Source organism: Ovis canadensis, chromosome 17 (genome assembly GCF_042477335.2).
Source record: "Ovis canadensis isolate MfBH-ARS-UI-01 breed Bighorn chromosome 17, ARS-UI_OviCan_v2, whole genome shotgun sequence".
Taxonomy (NCBI): Eukaryota; Metazoa; Chordata; class Mammalia; order Artiodactyla; family Bovidae; genus Ovis; species Ovis canadensis.
In genome coordinates, this window is record NC_091261.1 from 69,747,441 (window position 1) to 69,774,659 (window position 27,219).

A 27,219-nucleotide genomic window follows, 5' to 3' on the forward strand; every position below is an offset into this window, starting at 1 on the left:
GGAAGGTGTAAATAACTTGCCCAGTGTCACTCAGCTGGGCCTTGAACTGAGGTCAAAGTGACTCCAGAGCCCGTGCTCTTAACCACTAGGTTCAGGTGGGCCTTGGTAAGAAAGAGTGGAGCCAGGGACATTGAGAGCAAGCATGCTGGGGCTCTGCTTTCAGCCACTCATGCAGCCTTGGGCTGGTGGTCTCCTGTGCCTGTGCCTCCTTCCTCATCTGTAAGATGGGGAGTCCTAATGTCTGCATGCCAGAGTCTCATAGGAAATAGAATCTACCCTGGATGGTGCCAACTGAGAGAGTTTCATCAGGGGGCAGCTTATCCAAGGCTGGGCAGGGCTCAGTGAACACATGAGGGGTGCTGAAGCCCCCAGAGTCTGGCAGCAGTGGGGAGCTGTCACCCTCTGTAGGTTGAAGCAGCAAGACACACAGGAAAGAGATTTCAGGAGCCCACGGCAGGCTGAGGGGGTGATGGAGGAGCCACCTGGCAGGTGCTGCACGGAACCCTTGCCAGTGATGGGATCCTGAGTTAGGGAGAAAACATGGAAGAGATTACACAGCCTCTTTCCTTTTACCCCTTGACCTCTGGCTACTGCCTCCCGTAGGATGATTCCAACAGGAAATCAGAGCACAAGGGATTCTGGGAAGTGTAGTCCATAAGGCTAGGGGTCAGTTTCTGGGACACAGAGAAGGGCAGAGTGTTGGGGAGAGGGCAAATGGAGAATAACCAAGTCCCACCTTCCTCAGTCCTCGTGAAAAGGGAATAAGGTGACTCATGTAAACACCTCTTCTGTAGGAGGCATGCGGCCAATCCATTTGGTTTTGTTACAGGATAAGGCATGGGGATCCTTGTTGGTACTCAAAAGTGTTCTCTGTTCACAGGAAGCAAAATCGCAGCCTAGAAAAGAGTGTTGATTCTGGAGCCAGACATCTTTGATTCAGATCCCACTCTCCCACCTGCTGCTTGTATGATCCCAGGGAATTCATTTAAACGCCGTACACCTAAGTTTTCTCATCTATAATTTAATACATATGGAATCTTAACTCCCCAGTTATAGATGAGTACCTCCATCTCACAGGGGCGTGAGAAGCATTGAATGAGTTAAAGTTGGGAAGCTCTTAGAAGAACGTCTGGCCCTTGGTCAGTCCTCAGTAAATGCCGGCTCTTGTGATATTTCCAGATGCTTACTTTCAAGAAGGGCTGTCAGACAAATCAGCGAAGAGCAGAGTGATGAGTCTTCTCAGTTTAAGAAGTAGGTATTGATTGGGGAGCAGAGACAGGAAGCCTGTTTCAATCAAGTGGGTCAAGGAAGTCCTCTCTGAGGAGGTGACATCTGAGCTGAGACCCGGAGGAGGAGTGAGAAGCCTGCAGGCCTGAAGAAGAGGAGTCCAGGCAGCAAGGATAGGTGCAAAGACCCTGAGGCAAAACCAACTTGGGATGTTCAAGGAACACCAAGAAGACCGTTGAGCCAGGTGGTGAGACTGGAGGTCAAGGTCAGAGCGGTGTCAGGGACCATGGAGGCCAGAGTAAGGAATTTGGATTTTCTTCCAGTAACACCAGGAGCTCCTGGAAGCATGTTATGCAAAGAAAGGGTGTGATTCTATGTATTTTTCTGGGCCTTTTCAAGAAGCAAATACCAAGATGGGATTAAATGTCCAGGAATTTAATTAGGGGAAGTGCCTGTTTGAGAGCAAGTAGAGAGACAGAGAGCCAGAACAGGCGGGGAGAGCTGTTGAACTTCAATGCAGGTCTGATCCTGAGTGAGGGAGGAGACAGGGAGAGAAGGCTGGATGGCAGGATGCCTGGGTGCCACGCAGACTAAGGAAGACCCAGGAAAGCCATGGGGAGGCCTGGAGCTGTCAGAGGAACTACGTGTCTCCCTGGAACAGACCTGCCTCAGTGTCCTTGTCAGTTTCAGACACTGGCTGAAATGTGGTCCCCAGGAACCACAGCCCATGGAAGATGTGGTCGCCCAGGAAATACAGGGCAGCTTCAGAGTCCAGCAGCTCGGGCCCTCGGTTCACTGTGTTCCTTGCAGTTGTTGGTCTAGAGATGTATCCTCACCTTACCTTTTGAAATTACATTTTATTTTTTAAAAGTCTTTTTTGAATTTGTTACAATATTGCTTCTGTTTTACCTTTTGGCTTTTTGACCATGAGGCCTGGGGGATCTTAACCCCCAACCAGGGATCAAACCTGCAACCCCTGCGTTGGAAGGTGAAGTCTTAACCACTGGGCCACCAGGGAAGTCGTTAACTTGCATTCTAGACTTGCTATGCTAAGGAGCCCAGCTGGGAAGGTGGACGAGAGGCATGCTGATGACCACTGAAAACTCTGGCCCTGAAGGCCCAGGCAGGAGGGGCTGAGTGGGCGACCCAGATGGAACTTGGTGGGAGGCCAGACAGAGGTGTGTGCCTCCCAGTGAGTCAGGCCCCACCTGGCTCCTTCCCTGCCCGCCCAGCCTACGACACCCCCTAGGTCCCCTGTCTCCCTGGAGGAAGTTAGGCCTGTAGCCCAGCTTCCTGCTATTATGCCATTTTTACAGCCTGGACTTGATTTAGGTGTTACCCTTATGGCTAAGAATATGCCCTGACACTTGAAAGGAACTTTTATTATTGTCCTAATTTGTGAAGAATTAGTTGTTGCTTTTTTTTTTTCTCTTTCCCTTCTCCCCTTTTTTCTCTGCAGGGTCAGGCTGGAGCCCTGTTATTGTTGTTAAATTTAGATCTGGAACTATATTGGGTCCGGCCTGGTGTCTCTGTGCTTTCACTTCTTAAAACAGGAAGGAAGGCCCCAGCTGGGGGCTTTCGGAACGCCAAGGAGTTGTTCTGAAGGCCTTGGGGAAATGTGTGTCAGTGGAAATCACTAGAAATGCGTAGGAGGGACCGGATTCAGAGAGTGTCTTTGTGTGGTTGAGTTGAAAAAAAATTTCTCCTGGACCTTGTGAATATCCCAGTGAGCCAGACCGCCTGTTTTGGTGGGTGGGAGCCTTACTGAGGGGGTTCACAAAATCCCAGCTCTGCCACTTTCTAGCTGTATGATTTGGGACAAATAACATCTGCTCAGCTTCCTCCTTGCCTCAGTTTCCCCATCTGTAAAATGGGTATAGTGATGTTACCAACTGGTTGGCTTGAACAGCAGAAATGCATTCTCTCATAGTTCTGGGGACTACAAGCTAAAGATTAGGGCATCTTCAGGGCTTTGCTCCCTCTGAAAGCACCAAAGAAGGGCATGTTTCAGGCCTCTCTCTTAGCCTTTAGTAGTTTCTTAGCTTGTGGCAGCACGACTTCCATTTTCATGTCATATTGTCCCTGTGCTCCTGCCCCGTGTCCAAATTTCCCCTTTTCATGAGGACACCAGTCATATTGGATTAGAGGCCCAGCTACTGCAGCATGATTTCATCTTAATTTACAATATCAACAGCATCCCTATTTCCAAATAGGTTCACAGTCTGAGGTTTTGGGGCTTAGGACTTCAAGCTATGAAATTTTGGGTTGGGGTCATTATTCAACCCATCATGAGAGGCACCTTGTCATAAGATGTTTTGTCCAGCAAGCTGAACACAGCTAGTAAGTGGTCGGGCCGGGATTTGAGCCCTGGACTGTCAGATTCCATAGCTCATAACCACAACCGTGACGCTGAAGGCAGCAGTGGACTTGGGCACTCAGAGCTGGGTCCCAGTGCTGAGTGTTTCGTTCCGAGCTGGCCTAGAAGGACAGGATGGCTAAGGATATTGAAAGAGGAGATTAGAGGCAGGTGATGAACATCTGAAGGGCTGGCTCCTCCTTAACACACAAATGAAAGGAGCAAGTGCATCCCCGAGTAGACAGCAAGAGGAAGGTGCAGAGTTGATGGCGATTGGAGGTGGCACTTCCGCTCCCCCACTCCATCCCCTTCTCCCCGCTTCCCTTCCCGCCCCCTCCACCTGGAGAGTCAGCAGGAGCCAGCTGTCTTTTGAGGGGGAAAGGTGCTGTAAGAGGATGCTGAGAAGGGCAGAAAAATGGGACTTTAGAGATTTCCCCTGCATGGCAAGACCTTCCCACTCCTCCGAAGGGTGGGGGTGATGCCCAAGCAGAGATATAAATATCTCTCACTCTTTTTCATAATTCAGGAGCCTGCCAGTCACTGGAGAGACCAAACCAAGAGGCCTGATGATGGATGCGGGGTGATGCAGAAGGTGTCTGAGAACACACAGAAAGAGAGCTCTGTAGTCCCGACTCCCTGGACTGCTCCCCCCCCAGGTGACCGTGCTGATGTCACAGGGGGCTGGGGACACATGGCATTGCCCCCTCAAGCCTTCCTGGCTGGGGGCTGTGTGAAGAGAGGCTAGGTGTCCAGCATCATTCTAGATTTGTCATTGTTACTTAGTGCTCAGTCATGTCCGACTCTTTGTGACCCCATGAACTATAGCCCGCCAGGCTCCTCTGCCCTTGGGATTTCCCAGGAAAGGATACTTGAGTGGGTTGCCATGCCCTCCTCCAGGGAATCTTCCCAACCCAGGGATCAAACCCAGGTTTCCTGCATTGCAGGCAGATTCTTTACCGTCTGAGACAACAGGGAAGGGGTTTCCTATTCATCTAGATTTTACTGAGCATTTAGTTGAGTCAGGCACTGCCCCTTCGAGTGATCGTATTTCATCCCCACCATCTCCAAGAAGTGGATATTATTATTTCCTTTTTACAGATGAGGAAACTGAGGCTCAGCAGTAAGATGCAAGAGCTAGGATTTGAACCTGGGTTGTTTGACCTCAAAGCCTGTGTGATTCACCGCTCTGAAAGTTCACATTCGTATATTTTTTTAATTGGAGGATAGTTCTTTACGGTGTTGTGTTAGTTTCTATTGTACAACAATGTGAGTCAGCTATATGTATACATATATCCCTTCCCTTGTGAGCCTCCTTCCCGCTCCTCCCGCATCCCACCACTCTAGGTCTTCACAGAGCACTGAGCTGAGCTCCCGATGCTTTATAGCAGGTTCCCACCAGCTATTTGTTTTACACATGGTATGCAAGTCCACTTTCTGAAGGTAGGAAACTTCAGTTCATCTCAGCAATCTCCTTGCCCTTCTCTGAATAGCTTTTCTCTAAGCAGAAACCCAACATCTCCTAGGAAAGCCACGATTTGCATTTCTGGTACTTTCACCTTCTCTGTCAGTCCCCATGTTTCTTTTTGCCCTTAATGGACAACTGTAGTGGCTTATCGATGGGTCTCTCAGCACTCACTCTTGTCTTCTGTCTGTCCATTCCGCATAGAGCAACCAGGGTGTCCCCTGCAGTAACACAGATCTGGCAAGTGCCTCAGCAAATTAAAGCAGAATAACGATTTGTTGTTCAGCTGTTCAGTCATGTCCAACTCTTTGTGACCCCTTAGACTGCAGCAGGCCAGGCTTCCCTGTCCTTCACTATCTCCCATAGTCAGCTCAAACCCATGTCCATTGAGTCAGTCATGCCATCCAACCATCTCATCCTCTGTCATCCCCTTCTCCTCCTGCCTTCAATCTTTCCCAGCATCAGGGTCTTTTCCAATGAGTCAGTTCTTCACATCAGGTGGCCAAAGAGTGGAGCTTTAGCATCGGTCCTTCCAATGAATATTCAGGGTTGATGTCCTTTAGGATGGACTGGTTTGATCTCCTTGCAGTCCAAGAATAACTATATGATATAGCTATTCTGGTTTTAGGTATCTACTCCAAAGAATTGAAAGCAGAGTGCTGGGCTGACATTGGCACACCCTTGTCCCTAGCAGCATTACTCACAATAGCCAAAAGGTGGAAACAACCTCAGGATCAATTGACAGATGAACAGACAAACAAAATGTGGTCCATTCATACTGGAATAATATTCAGCCTTAAAAGGAAGGGAGTTCTGACACACTCTACAGTGTGGATGAACCTTGAGGACAGTATGCTCCATCAGGTAATCCAGTCACAAGATGATAAATTCTGCACGATTCCACTTATAATGGGTGTCCAGAGGAGTCAGATTTACAGAGACAAAGTGTAATGGTGGTTACCAGGGGCAGGGGAGAGAGGAAGCAATGAGTTAGTGAGGCAATGCAGACCATTTTTTTCCAGGGGAAGATCCCCTGGAAAATGGAATGGCAACCCACTCCAATATCCTTGCCTGGAGAGTCCCATGGACAGAGGAGCCTGGCAGGTTACAGTCCATGAAGTCACAATGAATAGGACACGACTGAGCAACTAACACACACACACACACACACACACACACACTCCATTGTATGAGTAGACCACAGTTGGCTTATCCATTCAGTCTCTTCCATGTTTTAGCTATTGTGAATAATGCTGCTGTGAGCGTAGGCGCATTCATCCTGTAGTTTTGAGAGTTAGCCGTGTGTGGTTTCTTGGTCTGAAGTCATGCATGGGTACATTCACCCATCTCCTTGTTCATTCAGCAGTGTGTCCAGTCCTCACTAGGCCAAATGGGAACCCAACTCTGTTTCTTAATCCTGATGTGACCTCAGTCGGGCGCTTGAATTCTCCAGCCTCTGTTTGTTTTTGTACAATGGGAGGTGGCTAGGACCCACCTCTGTGGCGATGGAGCAGGTGGAAATCAGCCCCAAGGTCTTGCATGGCTGCTTCCTTCCCCTCCAAGCCACCTGGCATGCCTGGAGAAGATCAGGGTCCATCTCTACCTATAGCTCACTCTTTGGTTACTTCCAGATCTGACTGGCCTCCCCGCGTAGAGGGCAAGGCCTGAGCAGGTAGACAAGCAAACAACCCTTGTGATGCCCTGGTCGGCCCAGGTGCCACCTGAGGCCAGATGCCTTCTGATGAGAAGTTTTGGACTCCCTTGCCCCCCAACCCCCTCTGTTATGCATCCCTGCTGTGCAGCACAGTTGGTCAAGGAAAGGAGACCAGGTCAAAGGAAGGAGATCAAGTCAAAGATCCTGGGCATTGATGAAGCAGAGATGAGTGGCGGGAGATGTCGGAGGTCAGAAATGCTTGTATTCTTGCAGAGGGTGGAGGAGGAAAGACACTCTTGTAAGCTGCCCTTCTCAGCCCTCCCTGGCTCCTTGAGGGGCCGCCCATCCGCCTGGAAGGCTTCCTTTCAACATTCCTCTGCATTCTGGGCTCCCACTGGGCAGGAAGCAACTGCCCCCCTCAAACCCCCCAGGACATCTCAGCTGGCACTGTCATTTAGCCTGATTCCCAGAGATCCCCAGGGACAGAGGAAGGGGGCAGGCAGAGGGGTCTCCTCTGTCGCTTGTGGACGAGTCAGGCGGAGAGCTGAGTCTTAGGAATGTCATCCTGTTGGCTTTCTCTCCTTCTCCCCGGGGAGAGAATGTCTGTCAAAGAGAAACTGACTAACAAAAACAGCCAAACACTCAAAACCTCCCTTCTGACTCTAAATGCCTCAAACCAAATATAGGCTTCCTTCCTTTTGCTGCACTTTGCTTTATGGTGCTTCACAGATAACTTTTTTTTTTTTAATTTTTTTTTTTACATACTGAAGGCTGGTGGCAACGCTGCATCGGGTAAACTCATTGATGTCATTTTTCCAACAGCATTTGCTCACTTCCTGTCTCTGGGTCTTACTTGGGTAATTCTCGCGATATTTCAAACTCTCATGATTACCGTATTCGTGATGTATTCCCTACAGTACTGTATTTGCGACGGTGACCTGTGGTCAGTGATCTTTGATGTCACAGCTGCAGCAAGACTACGACTTGCAGCACCGTTGGGCACCCATCCTTCACCCCTGCTTGAATGTGAGCTCCTTGTGAGCCAGGATCCAGTTCTATTTGCCTGTGTCTCCCCAACACCTGGACCCCAGCCGGTGATCCATAAATGCCTCCAGAAAGGAATTCTCAAGAGTGGCAGGAAGAAGGATGGAGTCTCACGGCACAAGTTGACCTTGGAAGAAAGGGCCAGGTTTAGCATCTTTGGGTGTGATTGTTCCTATGCAGAATTCTAGAGCTTCAGTCCTCTTTCAATGGACTCTTCTCCCCTTTTCATCATTTAGAAATGTTATTCTGGAAGAGGGGTCTGTAGGCATCATGAGACTGCCAATGAGGTCACCAACACTGACATGTAAAAGAAAGGGGCTATTCTGGGTGTAGACACACAGCCGTCCTCCTCCTGTGTCAGCTTCTAGTGAGGGGAGAAATGTCTGTCCTTATAGACTGGTGACCTTCCAGGAGAGACTGGGTGGGAGGGGTGGAACCTGGGGTCTCCTGCTCCCCTTTCCTCTCTCCTCCCCTCCCTGACTTCCTTCTCCCTTCCCTCCTTACCCCTGTGTCCCCGCCTCCATCCTGTTCTCTCTCTCTGCCTTCCTTTTTCCTTCGTTTTCTTCTTTTATAGTATTTATCTATTGGGCTGTACCAGGTCTTAGTTTCAGCACGTGGGATCTTTAGCTGTGGCATGCAGACTCTTAGCTGTGGCCTGTGGGATCTAGTTCCCTGACCAGGGATTGAGCCTGATACCCCTGCATTGGTAGTATGGAGTCTTAACCACTGGACCACCAGGGAAGTCTCATGCCTTTCTCTTTCCTAGTATTGCTCCCTGTCTATCTCTGTCTTTTATTTCCCTTCTCTCTGTCCTTCCCTTCTCCCTCTTTCTCTCTCTCTCTGAATGTTTGTGGACATTGCTTTCTTTACCTGTGAGTGTATGATGCCTGGATAGTCAGGGATTCCCTTTGTGTGTGTATCTGCCTGGATGGCCCTGCTCCCTCTCATTGTTTATGGAACATGATATATATTTGCACACCTGGTAGTTGGTGTGTTCTCTTTGGGACCCCAGAAGTCTGTGTGTGTGTGTGTTGGAAACATGGGCTTCCTATTCGTGCTTATCTGTGTGCCCTAGTTGTCTGTGTACACTTTGATAGTTTGAAGATTCTTTTTTTTTTTTTTACTTTTTATTTTTACTTTATTTTACGTTACAGTACTGTATTGGTTTTGCCATAGTGTGTTCCTGGATATTTCCCTCTCTCTCTGTGTTTGTTTCTGCCTGCTCCCTTGGATGCTTGCATTGCTCTGCGGTATGATACCTGGTGGTCCATGCTCTCCTCCCTCCCCCCAAAGGCTGTGATCCCTCATGTGTAACCCCCTAGAGGGGTGTGTATTTATCCCTCACCTCCTCTCCAAGAAACCAGGATTTCCCACCATCGCAAATCCATGAACTTTTCAAATCGTTGCCCACAGGTTAAACCTTCATGATCTAGACCAGAGGTTGGCAAGCTTTTCCTTAAGGGGTCAGACGGTAAGTGTTGTAGACTTTGTAAGCCGTGTGGTTGCTGTCACAATGCTCACCTCTGCTTTTGTAAAGTCTCAGCAAATCCTACACATGATACAGAAACAAATAAGTGTGATTGTGCTCTCATAAAACCAGATTTGTGGACACTAAAATTTGTGTGGCAAAACCAATACAATATTGTAAAGTAAAATAATAAAATAAAATAAAATTTGAATTCCATGTAATTTTCACCTGTGAAAGGATAGTCTTCCTTGTATTGTTTGTAACCATTTAAAAGGGTGATAACTGTTCTTAGCTCATGAGCCATACAGAAATAGATGGTGGACTGGATTTGGTTCGCAGGTTGTAGTGTCCAGATCCTCTGTCTATTGAAATCAAACTGGCCTCCTGCCTGTGGCCTCCACCTGGCTTGAGAAAGTCATGTGTCAGAGGCAACTGAGTTAGCACCTGAGCCTTCCCAGGGGGCCAGAACACTGACCTTGGATCCCTACAGGCTGCGATCACCCATCTCTGAGGCTTTGCTGAGGGTCCCCTTGGCTGGGCTTTGAGGCAGAGGTCTTGATAGCTGAAGACCTCATGTTGAGAGCAGAGTGGAGCAGACCACCTAGACTTGAGTCCCAGCATGAGTCCCTACCAGCCTAACAACTTTGGACAAATGATGTCCCCTTTCTGAGCCTCAGTTTCCTCATCTGTAAAATGGGGCTCTTAATCATACCTTCACCCTAGGGCTATTGTGCAACCTCAAAGACACAGCAAGCATACACTGAGCATGATTCCTTGTGAACATGAAATGCATGGGAACTTCAGCCTCACCTGTGATGATTCCTGAGCGCAGTGAGTCCACGAAGAGGGGAGAAACAATTTCTGCCAAACTGGTCTGGGCCCTCGGGATGCTGCTTTGCTGTGGTTCTCAGGCTCTTAGGTTACCTAGAAATGTAACCCCTGGTATTTCCCTTAGATTCCCCAGATAAAAATCTGGGTAATTACTACCTTTGTCCTTTTACTGAGCTATTTCAGTGGCTGTTGTTTAAATACTAGAGTAATTATCTGTTAGAAATACTGGCCTCTGGGTTCCTGTAGCCTCACTTTTCTGGGGTGGAAGATAGGGGTATCTTTCTGCTCCCCTCACTCCCCAGGGATGAGAGACAAGGTCGCTGAGAGATCCTTCTTGGGGATGATGCGACTGGGTTGGGGGAAGCTGCTCTCAGAAGTAAACCCGCAAACCTGCTCCTGTGAGGACAGCTTTCTTTCTTTTTTTTAAAAAAGATTTATTTATTTGGCTTCATCAAGCTTCATTGTGGCATGCGGGCTCCAAAGCTCATGGACTCTGTAAGTTGTGGCGCGTTGTGGGCTCTAGATGTGGTGTGCAAGCTCACTAGTTGCTGTGTGCAGGCTTAGTTGCCCCCTAGCACATGGGATCTTAATTCCCTGACCAGGCATCAAACCTGAGTTCCCTAAATTGCAAGGCGATTCTCAACCACTGGACTGCCAGGGAAGTCTCTACTTATGATGGCTTCCTCTTGACGTCCTTCAAGCTGACGTTGTAACCCGCAGAGCTTCCCATGCCAAGGATTTAATGACGTTTCCACTTAACTCATGACTTTTTACTTTGGAAATACCATTGTCTGCCGTGTAGCAGAGCAACCAGATGGCCTGAGCTCAGGGACCAGTGCTAACTTGGAAAATCTGTTTCACTCAGACAAAGTTTCACCCAAATTTCCTTCTATTGTGTCACTATCCTGCTCAACAAACTTCAATGGCTCCTTGCTACCTCGAGGGTTAAATATTAGTACCTTATCCAGAGGGCTTCCCAGGTGGTGCAGAGGTCAAGAACCCGCCTGCCAATGCAAGAGATGCAGGAGACGACGGTTCGATCCTTGGGTCAGGAAGATCCCCTGGAGTAGGAAATGGCAAGCTGCTCCAGTATTTTTGCCTGGAAAATTCCATGGACAAAGGAGCCTGGCGGGCTACAGTCCATAGAGTTGCATAGAGTCAGACATGACTGAGCACACACACGCGCACCCTTCTTACCTAGAATTCAAGGCTTTCCACGATGTGGTTGGACCTACAGGGTCCAACCCTTTGTCCATCTGTGGCCCCCCTGCCCCTCTAGTCTTGCCTCCTCGCTGCCCCGCCACGCCATGCCCTTCCAGTTCCTGGTGCGCAGAGTGCCTTTCCCACTTCTGCTCTGTCTGTCCTAACTTGTCCTACCTGTTCCACACGCTTGTAGCACAAGCTTGAGAAAGGTGCTTTGCCTCTCGCATCAAGCTTTACATATGAAAGCGAGGGATCATGAAATGACATCCTTAGAATGCTGTATCCAGGAGTCAATACAATACTACCTGTTATGGGCAGAGCTTGGCGCCTGGTTCAGCTCACAGTTAGCTGCCCCTGCTCTTGCTAGGGTTGAAAATACCACTTCCCTGACCTCCCAGGCTTATCTTGCTTCCTTACAGCTCCATGGACAGCCATCTCTGTGAAGCTCCATCTAACAACAAGGTACCATGAACATTTTCCTAGCCTGCAAAGCAGCCGCACTAGTCCCTTCTTGCTTAAAGAAATTTCCTTTTGAGAGCAAGTTGGGGTGTCGATTACAGCCTCTGAAAGCCCTCATTAGCGTGTCTTGTTCCTGTAAGGTGTCTTTGCATGACCCCTGAGCCACCCTCATGATTCAGAGCCTGGGTTGAAAGTTCCTGAATTCCATTTCTAAGATCAGCCCCATGAAGCAGGAAGGTCATTGCCAAGGTCTTTGGAAGAGAAAGCTAGGAACAGTTGCTCCCAGGAAATATTCCAGCTTTGCTGGATCCTGGGGAATAAAAAGGAGGAAAGGAAAATGTTTCATGAAGTATAATGGTTCTTTCCAGGCATAGTCAGCATTAGATTCTGCAAAACAATTACTTTCAAGTTACGTTCCTCAATTAAGGCTCCAGCATCACTGTGAAGTAAGTACTATTGGTGCAAACTGTTGCTAAGAGAGGTTAAGTGAATTGTCCTAGCTCACACAGCAGGTTAGTGATGAAAATGAGGCTTGAACAGAAATCATTTTCTCCTCAATACAGCCACTTTCTAATAGTCTGGACTTCCTGTGGCAAGAACCGCACTTTTTAGTTGAACACATGTCCACCTATCATAAAAAAGCTGCATTTTCCCTTTTCACTCACAGTCAGTGATCTGACATGCTCTGGCCAAAGAAATAAAAGCAGAACTGACTTGTGGGTCTCATAGGAAGATGGCTTAAAGGGAGGTAACCCAGGTGGGAGAAGCCTATTTCCCTCTCTGCCTTCTCTCTTCCTTCTTTGCAGCTATAACTTGAGTGTGATGGCTGCCGCTTCAGCAGCTATTTTGAACCATGAAGCAATCATGAGACTTGATCACCTACTAGAAAGCAGTACAGAAAGTTGAGTTTTGGGTCCCTGATGTCACCACTCACCCGCCTTATCAGCCTTGAACAACTACCCCTCAACTTCTGCTAGATGCTAGAGATATAAACTTCTACCTCATTTAACTCACTTTTGCGTTGATTTTTCTGTCAGTTGCAGCCTTCTTTCTCCACAATGTGCTCTGACTCAGACTCTTTTTATATGTCCTGATGACATCCTCTATGTCCCTTTCATTACACTCATCACAGTCGAATTGCATTATTTATTTTACAGTTGTTATTATTTAATCTACTGGGCTCCCCTTGTGGCTCAGCTGGTAAAGAATCTGCCTGCAATGCGGGTGACCTGGGTTTGATCCCTGGGTTGGGAAGATCCCCTGGAGAAGGGAAAGGCTACCCACTCTAGTATTCTGGCCTGGAGAATTTCATGAACTGTATAGTCCATGGGGTCATAAAGAAGTGGACACGGCTGAGTGACTTTCGCTTTCACTGATTTAATCTATGCTTCCAAAAGTATGCAGTTCCATGAAAGCAGGGACTGTGGTCTTCCCTGTTTGTTGCTACTTCTTACCATGTGGCAAAGGGCTGGGCTAGAGGAGGCACTGGTGATTATTTATAGAATGAGCAGATATTTCTTGCTCGGAGTCCCTGCAGCAGGTCCCAGTCAGTTAATGCAGGGGAAGAGCGGCCTATTTTTTCCTTTCAGCCTTCCACACTCATATTTTCTCTCTCTGGGTGGATTCCTTTAAAATTTTTTAAATTTAGTTTATTATTTTTGGCTGCCCTGGGTCTTCATTGCTGTACCTGGACTTTCTCTAGTTGCAGCAAACGGGCTACTCTGTAGGTGCGGTGTGCAGGCTTCTCATTGCGGTGACTTCTCTTGCTGTGGAGCGTGGGCTTTAGGGCACACAAGCTCAGTAGCTGTGGTGCGTGGGCTTAGATACCCTGTAACATATGGGATCCTCCTGGGCCGGGGATCTAACCTGTGTCCTCTGCACTGGCAGGTGGACTTTCAACTTCCGGACCACTATTTGCATTCCTTTTGCCTGTAAATGCTGCAACTATCAGGAGAACCAACCCAGCTGGAGAAAGTAAAGTTCAGTGCACACAAAACACATTCTCTTTGTCTTTAAGTCTGTATCATGTGTCTTCTAAGCCACTTCCATTTTCAGCTATGAGAACATATCCAAGAAAAATGAGAAAAGACAGGTGGGTCTAAAAGGAGGGTTTCTTTTTCTGATGCACTTTTACTCCTCTGTGAAGAAGCAAGGTGAACTTTGGGGGGAGTGAAGGGAGAGGAGTGTAGGATTTTCCTGAGCTCACAGCACTCGCATCATGATTGAGATGCGCAATCTGAAGTCCATGTCATCTACCTCTGTGTCTTAAATCCACCACTTTCTGCCTGTGTAAACTCAGGAAGTCCACTGACCTCTCTGAGCTTTGATTTTCTCACGTGCAAAATGGGAATGGTTAGAGTTTGTACCTCCTAAGTTTGCTGCGAGGATTCAGTGAGGGAACTCGAGTGCAAGGCATAGTACAGAGTAAATTCCTCTAAACAGGGAACTCTTTTTTATGTTTGTCTTTGCTGTAATCCACTTAGGAAGGCTTGCTGCTGTGACTGTTTGGTGACTCTGATCCCATTCTGGCATTTTTGAAACCTTCCAGATGGGCTGCAAATTGACTGTGATGGATGATGGCGCCAAATTGGGAAGAAATAATTCATTCTCTACCATTTGAGAGGATGATGCAAAGTGCTTGTATCTAGCTTGTCTCCCCCTCCCCACATAAATTTCTCTTATTTTGTTAGCAGGTGTCCATTATTCTCTTGCCATACGTGAATACACGCAGGTCTGGTTTCATCAAAGTGCAGAGAGAGCTTGATGCTTGAGCTGGGGAGTGCCTACAAGAGTCTTTTAATAGACTGGTTTTCATGCAGCCTTGTGGATGGCAAAGGGCTAACCCTTTTACCAGGTTCTAAGTTGAAAGGTACTTCTCTGGTGGCGCTAGTGGTAAAGAACCTGCCTGCCAATACAGGAGGTATAAGAAACTTGGGTTCAATCCCTGGGTCAGGAAGATCCCCTGGAGGAGGACATGGCAACCCACTCCAGTATTCTTGCCTGGAGAATACCAAGGATAGAGGAGCCTGGAGGGCTACAGTCCATAGGGTCACAAAGACGTGGACACGACTGAAGCGACTTAGCACATGCACACGCAAGCTGAAAGGACTCGTGTAGTTTTAGTGTGATACCAAACATCTATCGCTTGCTTTGCAGATTCTTCTGTTTCTAAGTGGCTCCTGCCTGCATTTTGCTCAGAATCAAATCCAACTGAAGTGTGTAGAATAAAGGGATTGGAAATCTTGGTCTTTCTAGAACTCCAGGTCTTCAGCTGTGCAGGTTACCCAATAGCAGATAGTGGTACCCAACTGATGCTGGCAAAAGCAAGTGGAACTAACATGGTGAAACCCAATGGTTACCCGGCAGTGGCCAATGGGAGTTCACAGCACTGAGCTGAGAAAATCATAGCAGCCAATAAGCTGATGGTTGGTTTTTAGTTGAGGTGAAATTCATATACCATAAAATGAGCCATTTAAACATACACAATTCAGAAAAGTTTGGTACATTCACACACAACCATAACCTCTATCTAGTTCCAAGACATGTCATCAGCCCAAAAGAAAACCCATCCCATCCAGCAGTCACTTCCCATTTACACTTTCTGTCACTAGGGGTTTATCTATGCTGGAAATTTCTCATAAATGGAATTATACTGTATGTGGGGCTTCCTAGGAGGCTTAGTAGTAAAGAATCTGCCTGCCAATGCAAGAGACATGAGTTGAATCCCTAGATTGGGAAGATGCCCTGGAGAAGGAAATGGCAACTCACTCCAGCATTCTCACTTGGAAAATTCCATGGACAGAGGAGCCTGGTGGGCTATAGTCCATAGGGTTGCAAAGAGTCAGACACAACCGAGCGACTGAGCATGCCCACTGTATGGAACCTTCCGTATCTGACATGTTTCACTGAGCATCATGTTTCTCAGGGTCACCCACACCGTACCGTGTATCAGAACTCCATCAGTTTCTATGATTGAGTAATATTCTGTTGTGGCAGAAGAGGTGGCAAGAATACACAGAAGAACTGTACAAAAAAGAGCTTCATGACCAAGATAATCATGACGGTGTGATCACTCACCTAGAGCTAGACATCCTGGAATGTGAAGCCAAGTGGGCCTTAGAGAGCATCACTACGAACAAAGCTAGTGGAGGTGATGGCATTCCAGTTGAGCTATTTCCAATCCTGAAAGATGATGCTGTCAAAGTGCTGCACTCAATATGCCAGCAAATTTGGAAAACTTAGCAGTGGCCACAGGACTGGAAAAGGTCAGTTTTCATTCCAGTCCCAAAGAAAGGCAATGCAAAAGAATGCTCAAACTACCGCACAATTGCACTCATCTCATATGCTGGTAAAGTAATGCTCAAAATTCTCCAAGCCAGGCTTCAGCAATACGTGAACTGTGAACTTCCAGATGTTCAAGCTGGTTTTAGAAAAGGCAGAGGAACCAGAGATCAAATTGCCAACATCCGCTGGATCATGGAAAAAGCAAGAGAGTTCCAGAAAAACATCTATTTCTGCTTTATTGACTATGTCAAAGCCTTTGACTGTGTGGATCACAATAAACTGTGGAAAATTCTGAAAGATGGGAATACCAGACCACCTGACCTGCCTCTTGAGAAACCTATATGCAGGTCAGGAAGCAACAGTTAGAACTGGACATGGAACCACAGACTGGCTCCAAATAGGAAAAGGAGTACGTCAAGGCTGTATATCATCACCCTGCTTATTTAACTTCTATGCAGAGTACATCATGAGAAATGCTAGGCTGGAAGAAGCACAAGCTGGAATCAAGATTGCCGGGAGAAATATCAATAACCTCAGATATGCAGATGACACCACCCTTATGGCAGAAAGTGAAGAGGATCTAAAAAGCCTCTTGATGAAAGTGCAAGTGGAGAGTGAAAACGTTGGCTTAAAGCTCAACATTCAGAAAACAAAGATCATGGCATCTGGTCCCATCACTTCATGGGACATAGATGGGGAAACAGTGGAAACAGTGTCAGAATTTATTTTTGGGGGCTCCAAAATCACTGCAGATGGTGATTGTAGCCATGAAATTAAAAGATGCTTACTCCTTGGAAAAAAAGTTATGACCAACCTAGACAGCATATTCAAAAGCAGAGACATTACTTTGCCAACAAAGGTCCGTCTAGTCAAGGCTATGGTTTTTCCTGTGGTCATGTATGGATGTGAGAGTTGGACTGTGAAGAAGGCTGAGTGCCACAGAATTGATGCGTTTGTACTGTGGTGTTGGAGAAGACTCTTGAGAGATCCAACCAGTCCATTCTGAAGGAGATCAGCCCTGGGATTTCTTTGGAAGGAATGATGCTAAAGCTGAAACTCCAGTACTTTGGCCACCTCATGTGAAGAGTTGACTCATTGGAAAAGACTCTGATGCTGGGAGGGATTAGGGGCAGGAGGAGAAGAGGACGACAGAGGATGAGATGGCTGGATGGCATCACCGACTCGATGGACATGAGTCTGAGTGAACTCCGGGAGATGGTGATGGAGAGGGAGGCCTGGTGTGCTGCGATTCATGGGGTCACAAAGAATCAGACAGGACTGAGAGACTGAACTGAACTGAACTGAATATTCTGTTGTATGAAAATACCACATTGTGTTTATCCGTTCATTCCTTAATGGACATGTGATAATGCTGCGATGAACATTCCAGCATGAAACGAGCTTTTGTTTGAGTATCTGTTTTCAGGTGTTTTAGGGGTTATATCCTTAGGGATGGAGTTGCTGGCCTCTATGATAATTCTGTGTTTAACTTTTTGAGCAATCAGTTGACCTGTTTTTATCCATGTGTGAGATACTCCTTTGCACTCTTCAAGAAACCTGGGGGCGAAGACAGCTCAGCACACACAGAGCCAAGCTCTTGCTTAAGCAAGTGAGAAGGGTAGCTCCAAAAGTTGGGGCAATTATTGTTAATGAAACTTTCTTTGATGCTGTAGGTACTCGGTAAATCTTTACACTGGATTTACAACAATTTCCATTCTGTACAAAGCATTTTCAATATTTCATTCTTCTTTGATTTCTCTTAGCAGTTCATAGTGGGTAGAGAGCTAGGAAATTTGTGCTAATTCTCCTGGGGAAACTATAGTTCGGGTGGAATGCCCTAACCATGACCCTGTCACTTTACAGAGCAGGTGTTTGAGCAAATCTTGGGTGCAGGTAACTTATGGGGATTGTGGCACTTTGTGGACCAATGCTGGCTGGAAAAGTTATCACGCATGGCTCCTCACAAGGTGCTAAAGCCACCTGCTGGGAACATCTGGGTCTGTAATTGCTGAGTCATGAGTAATTGCTTGACTTGGGAGGGCTTTCTCAGCCAAGACCCAATCCTGTTAGCTGAGATTTAGAAGTACCCAAACAAGTTCATGGGTGAGGGTCCTAGGAAAGGGACAAGACGAACATCTAGTCTCATCCCTGGCCTTCCCCAGTTTCCTTCCTTTAATTCCTATAAATTCCTTAAAGGCATGGGCCATGTTTTTGCCGTTTTTATCAGCAGTGATAAGCATGCAGCAGGTGCTTAATGAATATCTGGTGAATAAATGAATGCACAGATTAATGGCTTTTTCTTATCTCCTTCGAAGACCTTGGAGTCGTGAGAGAATAATGTAAAATACAGGGAATGTCCGTATCTATCAGGAAGAGAAAGCCTTGTGCTTCCAAGGTGTGTTCCCACCATGGATTAGGCAAAACTCCAAGCACTCAGGGTCTTCGCAACTGCTATTTCCACTACCTGGATGCTCTTCTCACAGGTATGGTGCAGGCTCTCATTTCCTTCACCCCTGTGCTCAAATACCAACTCAACCTGGAGGCTTTCCTGACACCAATATAAAATAGCATCCCGTAACCCTGTAAAACATTTGTCAGTATCTGTCACACCCAAAAGAATATATGTAACATCCATGTAATCATGAAAGCCTGAGCATAAAAGAAACACCTGTAAACCCACCACTTATGAGCTAAAACACAGCTGTTTCTTTTCTCAATTAATTTTTTCTGGCATATAGTAGCTTTACAAACACCTGGAGTAACAGGCAAATTTGGCCTTGGAATGCGGAATGAAGCAGGGCAAAGACTAATAGCGTTTTACCAAGAAAATGCACTAGTCATAGCAAACACCCTCTTCCAACAACACAAGAGAAGACTCTACACATGGACATCACCAGATGGTCAACACCAAAAGCAGATTGATTATATTCTTTGCAGCCAAAGATGGAGAAGCTCTATACAGTCAACAAAAACAAGACCGGGAGCTGACTGTGGCTCAGATCAGGAACTCCTTATTACCAAATTCAGACTTAAATTGAAGAAAGTAGGGAAAACTGCTAGACCATTCAGGTATGACCTAAATCAAATCGCTTATGATTATACAGTAGAAATGAGAAATAGACTTAAGGGCCTAGATCTGATAGATAGAGTGCCTGATGAACTATGGAATGAGGTTCGTGACATTGTACAGGAGACAGGGATCAAGACCATCCCCATGGAAAAGAAATGCGAAAAAGCAAAATGGCTGTCTGGGGAAGCCTTACAAATAGCTGTGAAAAGAAGAGAGGCGAAAAGCAAAGGAGAAAAGGAAAGATATAAGCATCTGAATGCAGAGTTCCAATGAACAGCAAGAAGAGACAAAAATGCCTTCTTCAGCAATCAATGCAAAGAAATAGATGAAAACAACAGAATGGGAAAGACTAGAGATCTCTTCAAGAAAATTAGAGATACCAAGGGAACATTTTATGCAAAGATGGGCTCGATCAAGGACAGAAATGGTATGGACCTAACAGAAGCAGAAGATATTAAGAAGAGGTGGCAAGAGTACACAGAAGAACTGTACAAAAAAGATCTTCATGACCAAGATAATCATGATGGTGTGATCACTCATCTAGAGCCAGACATCCTGGAATGTGAAGCCAAGTGGGCCATAGAGAGCATCACTATGAACAAAGCTAGTGGAGGTGACGGCATTCCAGTTGAGCTATTTCCAATCCTGAAAGATGATGCTGTGAAAGTGCTGCACTCAATATGCCAGCAAATTTGGAAAACTTAGCAGTGGCCACAGGACTGGAAAAGGTCAGTTTTCATTCCAATCCCAAAGAAAGGCAATGCAAAGAATGCTCAAACTACTGCACTATTGCACTCATCTCACATGCTAGTAAAGTAATGCTCAAAATTCTCCAAGCCAGGCTTCAGCAATACGTGAACTGTGAACTTCCAGATGTTCAAGCTGGTTTTAGAAAAGGCAGAGGAACCAGAGATCAAATTGCCAACATCCGCTGGATCATGGAAAAAGCAAGAGAGTTCCAGAAAAACATCTATTTCTGCTTTATTGACTATGCCAAAGCCTTTGACTGTGTGGATCACAATAAACTGTGGAAAATTCTGAAAGATGGGAATACCAGATCACCTGACCTGCCTCTTGAGAAATCTGTATGCAGGTCAGAAAGCAACAGTTAGAACTGGACATGGAACAACAGACTGGCTCCAAATAGGAAAAGGAGTACGTCAAGGCTGTATATTGTCACCCTGCTTATTTAACTTCTATGCAGAGTACATCATGAGAAACGCTGGGCTGGAAGAAGCACAAGCTGGAATCAAGATTGCTGGGGGAAATATCAATAACCTATGGCAGAAAGTGAAGAGGATCTAAAAAGCCTCTTGCTGATAGTGCAAGTGGAGAGTGAAAACGTTGGCTTAAAGCTCAACATTCAGAAAACGAAGATCATGGCATCTGGTCCCATCACTTCATGGGACATAGATGGGGAAACAGTGGAAACAGTGTCAGACTTTATTTTTGGGGGCTCCAAATTCACTGCAGATGGTGGTTGCAGCCATGAAATTAAAAGATGCTTACTCCTTGGAAAAAAAGTTATGACCAACCTAGATAGCATATTCAAAAGCAGAGACATTACTTTGCTGACTAAGGTCCGTCTAGTCAAGGCTATGGTTTTTCCAGTAGTCATGTATGGATGTGGGAGTTGGACTGTGAAGAAGGCTCAGCCCCAACGAATTGATGCTTTTGAACTGTGGTGTTGGAGAAGACTCTTGAGAGTCCCTTGGACTGCAAGGAGATCCAACCAGTCCATTCTGAAGGAGATCAGCCCTGGGATTTCTTTGGAAGGAATGATGCTAAAGCTGAAACTCCAGTACTTTGGCCACCTCATGTGAAGAGTTGACTCATTGGAAAAGACTTTGATGCTGGGAGGGATTGAGGGCAGGACGAGAAGGAGACGACAGAGGATGAGATGGCTGGATGGCATCACCGACTCGATGGACGTGAATCTGAGTGAACTCCGGGAGTTGGTGATGGAGAGGGAGGCCTGGCGTGCTGCAATTCATGGGGTCGCAAATAGTCAGACACGACTGAGCTACTGAACTGAACTGAACTGAGCTTTACAATGTTTGTTTCTGCTGAATAGCAAGTGAATCAGCTCTGCGTATTCATATATGCCCTTTTTGGATTTCCTCCCCATTCAGCTTGCCACAGGGCACTGAGTAGAGTTCCCTGTGCTTTACAGTGGGTTCTCATTAGTTATCTGTTTTATACGTGCTGTGCTGGGCTGTACTTAGTCACTCAGTCGTATCCGACTCTTTGCAACTGCATGGACTATAGCCTGCCAGGCTCCTCTGTCCATGCGATTCCCCAGGCAAGAATACTGGAGTGGGTTGCATGCCCTCCTCCCTCCTCCAGGGGATCTTCCCAACCCAGCCATCGGACCCAGCTCTCTCACATTGCAGGTGGATTCTTTACCATCTGAGCCATCTGGTAAACCCATGAACAGCTGGAGTAGGTAGCCTTATCCCTTCTAGATCTTCCTGACCCAGGAATTGAACCAGGATCTCCTACATTGCAGACAGTTTCTTTACCACCTGAGCTACCAGGGAAGCCCATTTTATACAGAGTAGTGTGTATATGTCAGTCCCAATCTCCCAGTTCATCCCCCCCCCATCCCTTTTCCCCCTTGATATCCATACATTTGCTCCCTATGTCAATACAACTGTTTCTGTTGGAGCTGACTCTGCTCACTGCCCCAACCCCATTTCCCCCTGGGCCTCATTCTGCCCCAGCATAATCCCTATGGTGGATTTTCACCCTCTGCCCAGATTTCTGTATTGTGTAGTGTTTACCACTGCACAACATATTATATTTCTATTCGTTTGTGAACTTGCTATCTTTCTTCTCCCAAATCTAAACTCCAAAAAGTTCAAGGGTGTTTTTCTGTTTGGTTCTGTAGTATATCTACCGTGCCCAATACAGAATGAGCCCTGGATAAATGTTTACTGAGTAAACCAATGAATGAATGAACACGTGAATGTTGGCTGTAGAAATTCTTTCTTATCCATGGTAGTCATTTCAAGCTGGAGGGTGAGGAGAAGCTATGCCTTGACTCTTCTTTAAGCCCTAAGCTCATGATCCCTGGTGGTTCTTCCAGCTTAGGAAGGAGGACCAACCCAGTTCAACTTCTCCACGCCCCTTTGTTGCTGTGTGATGTTGGGACAGTCCATTTGGACTCATCTCTCTGTCGAATGAGAGAAATGATGGTATCTTCTGAATGAGGGCCACAAAGTCACTGCTGAATAAGCAATGGTCAGTTGTTATACTCAAGTTCTCCTCTAGAATTATTCTAGTGGAAGATGCTATGAGAGAGTGTTTTGGTCAGCACCTGTGGCTCATTCTCCCTGTGATTCTCCTCTGAAAGAAAGAGTTTTAGAAGAACTCTGTAGCCAACATCTGACCTCTCCCTACCTCCCAGACTCCCATCCTCCAGTCTCTACACTTTCCCTGGCATCTTGGGGGTTGATCTACATAATTCATCACCATTTCTGGGCATCCTAGTTTCCATGTGTCTATATATTGTGTTGTCCAAGAAATTCTTTCAATTTTTCCATAAGATGCTACTAAAAATCCAAATGAACATTTGGCCAACCCAATATATTCCATTTTTTTTCCTGACAGTGTCTTCAGCCTCCCCCATACCTCCTCTTCCCTACACACATAAACCTGCGCTTTACTTGGTTACCCTGGTTACCCATCTCCAGCCTTCAAGGCTCAACCTGGATAACACTAGAAGCGATTTCTCCTCACTGTACCCAGGCTGGGTTAGGTGTCTCCTCTGGGCTTCTCTCATTCTCCTCAATCCAATCATCCCCATTTTAGTACATCACATTTATTATTTGCTTTTCCGTTCAGGCTAGAAGCACGTTGTCTCCAGGATGGCCCTTCATCTCTGTGTCTCAGGATCCAGACCACAGAGATGACCCGAGCAATGGTGAGGAGGGGATGTATGGTCAGGTGACTTCTGTTCCACTTCATCACACGATACAGACAGGGACCCTGAGACAAAGTGGTTTTCTGATCTTAATATGAGAAATAGCCATTCTTCTGAGACATTGGCTTGGCTTTGTGCAGGCTTAGGAATCATACAACTTTCTGATGCATCGTTCTCACATTGGCTGTCAGGAAGCTGAGAACCAGACAGAGACACACCTGGCGAATGGACAGGGCGCCGTGGACATACTTCCACCTCTTTCTCTGCTGTTTTAACCCTCTCCAGGTCTTGTCTGTTTCTAGAGGAAAAAAATTGCTGAAATCAGCTATACCTTTGGTTCTTTTTGTTGCATTTGTCATTGGAATTGGCCTCAAGGCATTCCAAGAGGAAAGGAAAAAAAATGAGCAACATGTCTGTGTTAGTTTATTTTCACTGCTGTAACAAATTACCACACATGTATGCAGTAGCTCAAAACAATACAGATCTACTGTCTTATAGTCCTGGAGTTCAGAAGTCCCAAAAGGGCCCTGTGAGACTCAAATCAAGGTCACAGCAGAGCTGTACTCTTTCGGGAGGCTCAAGAGAGAATTCTGTTTCTTGTCTGTTTTAAAAAATCTTTTTGGCCATACCACAAAGCATGTGGGATCTTAGTTCCTTGACCAGGGATCAAACCCACGTCTCCTGCATTGGAATCATGGAGTCTTAACCACTGGACTGCTAGGGAAGTCCCTGCTTTTCTTTTTCAGTTCCCAGAGGACACCTGAATACTCCAGTCACTCTGATCTCTACTTCCATCTTCATATCTCCTTTCTTTGACTCTCCCTTTTAGAAGGACTTTTATGATTAACATTCAGGGCTCATATGGAGAATCCAGAATAATCTCATCTCAAAATCTCTAATTTAATCACTCTTGCACAAAGCTAATCTATTCACAAATCCCTGGGATTCCAGGCATTAGGAAGTAGATATCTGGTTGGGGGGGCATTATTCCATTATTCTTCCCCCCACACCATCCAATCAACTACCTAGTTAATTATTTCTGATGTGAAAGCAACACCAGGTGATTTGGGATTTTCAGATCTTTTAAGATCTGTCTTTAAAAATCTTTTAATAGGAACAAAAACCAAAAATGAAACTTTCATTTTGGAAGCCCAATCTTTCCAGGGAAATTGGAATGTGAATCTAAGTGAGTTGAGAGAATAAATCCATTCCAAATCCATGTCTCAGTGGCCTCCTCCCTTTCCATTCTCCTCCCTCCCTCCTTTCTTCTCCTCTTAAGCGCTTAAGAAACTGCCCCCTTAGATGAAAACCTGTGAGGTTTCCCAAGCACATGCCCTGAAGCTGATACCTCTCTTGGTGATTTCGAAGCACTGCTGACACCCAATTTTAATTAACCAGCTGAAGATGTGTTGTCTTGGCAGAAAGTCTAAGATTTTGAAATAAGTTCTTGACAATTCAGCTCCCAAGGGAAAGCCCAGCCTGCCTTTCTGGTTTGCCATGTTTGAACCTCCTTTTGATGACTCTGTGGAAGTCTGACCTTCTCGGGCACTGTCAGGAACAATTGGCCCTTCTCCCTCCTGTTATTTTCTTCCTATTAATGCTCCCTGGTTGCCTTCGGCAGCCCTCCTTCCCTCCCTAGCCTAGGCTTACTTGCTCTGTTGAATCTAGTCACTCCAATCGATCAAGCAGGTATTTCTAGATGTTGCAATCATATTCCAGGCCCCACTGGGAACATAAAGCATTGTGCATCATCTCTATTCCTTTACTACTAATTCCAGGCACTGCTGTGATGCAGAAATCCAGTGGTTCATTTTGCAAACAAAAAGCTTAAAAACTCCATGTTTCTCTTAAAAGGTCATGCTTTTCCAGACTCTGCCTAAAGAGTCTCTAAAGAGGAAAGTTTGGGGGCAGAGTTTGGTTTGAATCTCTTGCGTCACTTGTTAGGTATATAAACTTAGCAAATTACCTGAACCCATAAATTCAAGTTCCTTTATCTGGTGGTGGAATGGAGGTATACACACACACACACACACACACACACACACACACACACACACACAGAGGCATGCTACACACCAGGCCAGGTTTCTGTGAGAGCAAAAATATATTCCTGATACTTAACACCTACTACAAAAGTATAATCAGAGAAGCATGGACAAGTAGGGGCAGGGGTAGTGGTTGATTACATCCAGAATGACTGAGTTTATTAACCAGCTATATATTAGGACTTGTCTTTCCCATATCTCAGTTTCCTCATCAGTAAAATGGCCATAATAATGTTACCTTAGGAGTTGAGAGCTTGAATTAATTCGTACTTGAATTAATTCATACCTGGCATATACACTAATAGTTATTATTCTCATTATTATTATTCTATAAGCTGGATATAGTCACTAGACATCTACGCAAAGGGTTGGGTGGCTGAGATTCAGTGAACATGAATTGTCATTGTCATAGACTATTGTTCTGGATATTTGGGGATGATTTTAAGAAAATGATATCATGGTTAGTGTGTAAGGTAGGTACAGAAGACTTCAATTTGCTAATGTAAAGTGGTGGAGATGTTCAAAGGAGTTTTCATACAGATGTAAATCAACTGGCACAAAATGCTTTAGGACCACAATTAAGGAGTCTGAATTAGATACTGAGGCAGAGATAAAGAATTACATCCATGCTGTAGAGAACAAATGTACGGGTATCAAGGGGGAAAGGGAGGTGGGTGGGATGAACTGGGAGATTGGGATTGACATATATACACTATTGATACTATGTTTAAAATAGATAACTAATGAGAACCTACTGTATAGCGTAAAGAACTCTATTCAATGCTCTGTGGTGACCTAAACAGGAAGGAAATCCAAAAAAGAGGGGATATAGATAAACATAGCTGATTCACTTTGCTGTACAGTAGAAACTGACACAACTCCAGTAAAAATTAATAAGAAAGAATTATAGTCATGCATCTGAACCTTTGCATTGTAGAAGATAAATGATACAAAGAATTAAAGAAAAATGAGCTGATATGAAGATTTTGCCTTTTAGCTCATCAAAAGCTAGTAGCACTTTTTGTTGGTCAATATGTATCTCCTGAATTGACAAATGGGAGTCCATAATTACTTCCTATTGTTAGTACATCTATTTTCTGTACACTACACGTAAGCGGCTTATACACACAGGCACCAATACATTAATAGCTATATCAATAGAAAATCAACAATAATCATTTATTTTTAATGGCCATCACCACTGGAACACCAACAGTGCAATATGCTCAAGACAAAGAGGAACACTTAGCATGATAGATGTCTGTGGATAATTGATTTAGGTTAACAACTTCCTCTCCTAATGGTGCTAATTGCGTTAATCAACAGACTGATTTCATCAGAGGCTTTCAAAGGCTCATCCTGGACTTTGCCAATTCCTTCTCTGGCTGATGAGTTAGTTCCCCAGGTAAAGACACCCACGCTCAACGTATAATCATCCGCAGAACTGTTTTAATGATGACTTGTAGTGCAACCAGATAACCCATTCAGGAGCCCATGGGCCTGTTAGAACTTTTGGAAGAGGCTAATTGTGTGTAGATCAGATCTGTTGCAGTGGATGGTTGGTGCTGGTGCTGGCGGTGTGCTTTTGGATTTCTCAGAATTCTTCCCCCCCTGAATATAGCCCCTTAATTACCTTTGTGGGCTCTTGCTCATCTTCACTCTTGTTGTTTTAGTGGACAATGATCTACACCAATAAACCAACAGACATTCCCTTGGGAATTTATACCATGATCAGAAGGACTCAAGGGCAAGGAAACAATATGCTTCGAACACTTCAATTTTAGTGGATGTATCCAGATAAACCTGTCATATAAATACTTGCTCTGAAGCCCCCTAGGAATCTCCTAATTTCTGAACACACTCTTCAGTCATCTTGAGTTCTCCCACATCCTTTAGTGGAGTCCTTTTAAACTTTTGTTACCCAGAGTCAGCTTCCACTGCTTGCAATCAAATAGTTGTAACTGGTTCAGTTGTCAAACTGTCTTTATTTTCCACACCAATTCCAATTGATTGGTAGTGACTGTATGGAATTTTGTGTTAAGAAGGATTCAGGCAAGAACAGCTAAAAGAGTGTAGCACTCAATTAGCAATATCTACTAAGGGTAAACGTGGGAAGGAGGGAGTGGGGATAGGATATTACTGATGCCAAATATATGCCGGGGACCTGAAGACATAGAACACAATGTTTAAG

General features: G+C 45.6%; 1 long non-coding RNA gene across 2 annotated transcripts in view; it reads left to right on the forward strand.

Annotated features, from left to right (window-relative positions):
- LOC138422533 (uncharacterized) overlaps positions 1–27,219 on the forward strand; it is a 320,815-nt gene that overhangs the window by 245,171 nt on the left and 48,425 nt on the right. The window contains exon 4 of one of the 2 annotated variants that reach the window (XR_011249908.1): positions 7,617–9,447. The exons of the other annotated variant lie outside the window; for it this stretch is intronic. This is a non-coding gene — a long non-coding RNA (uncharacterized lncRNA). Of the gene's footprint in view, positions 1–7,616; positions 9,448–27,219 lie in introns of those variants that run through there. 2 annotated transcript variants of the gene reach the window in all.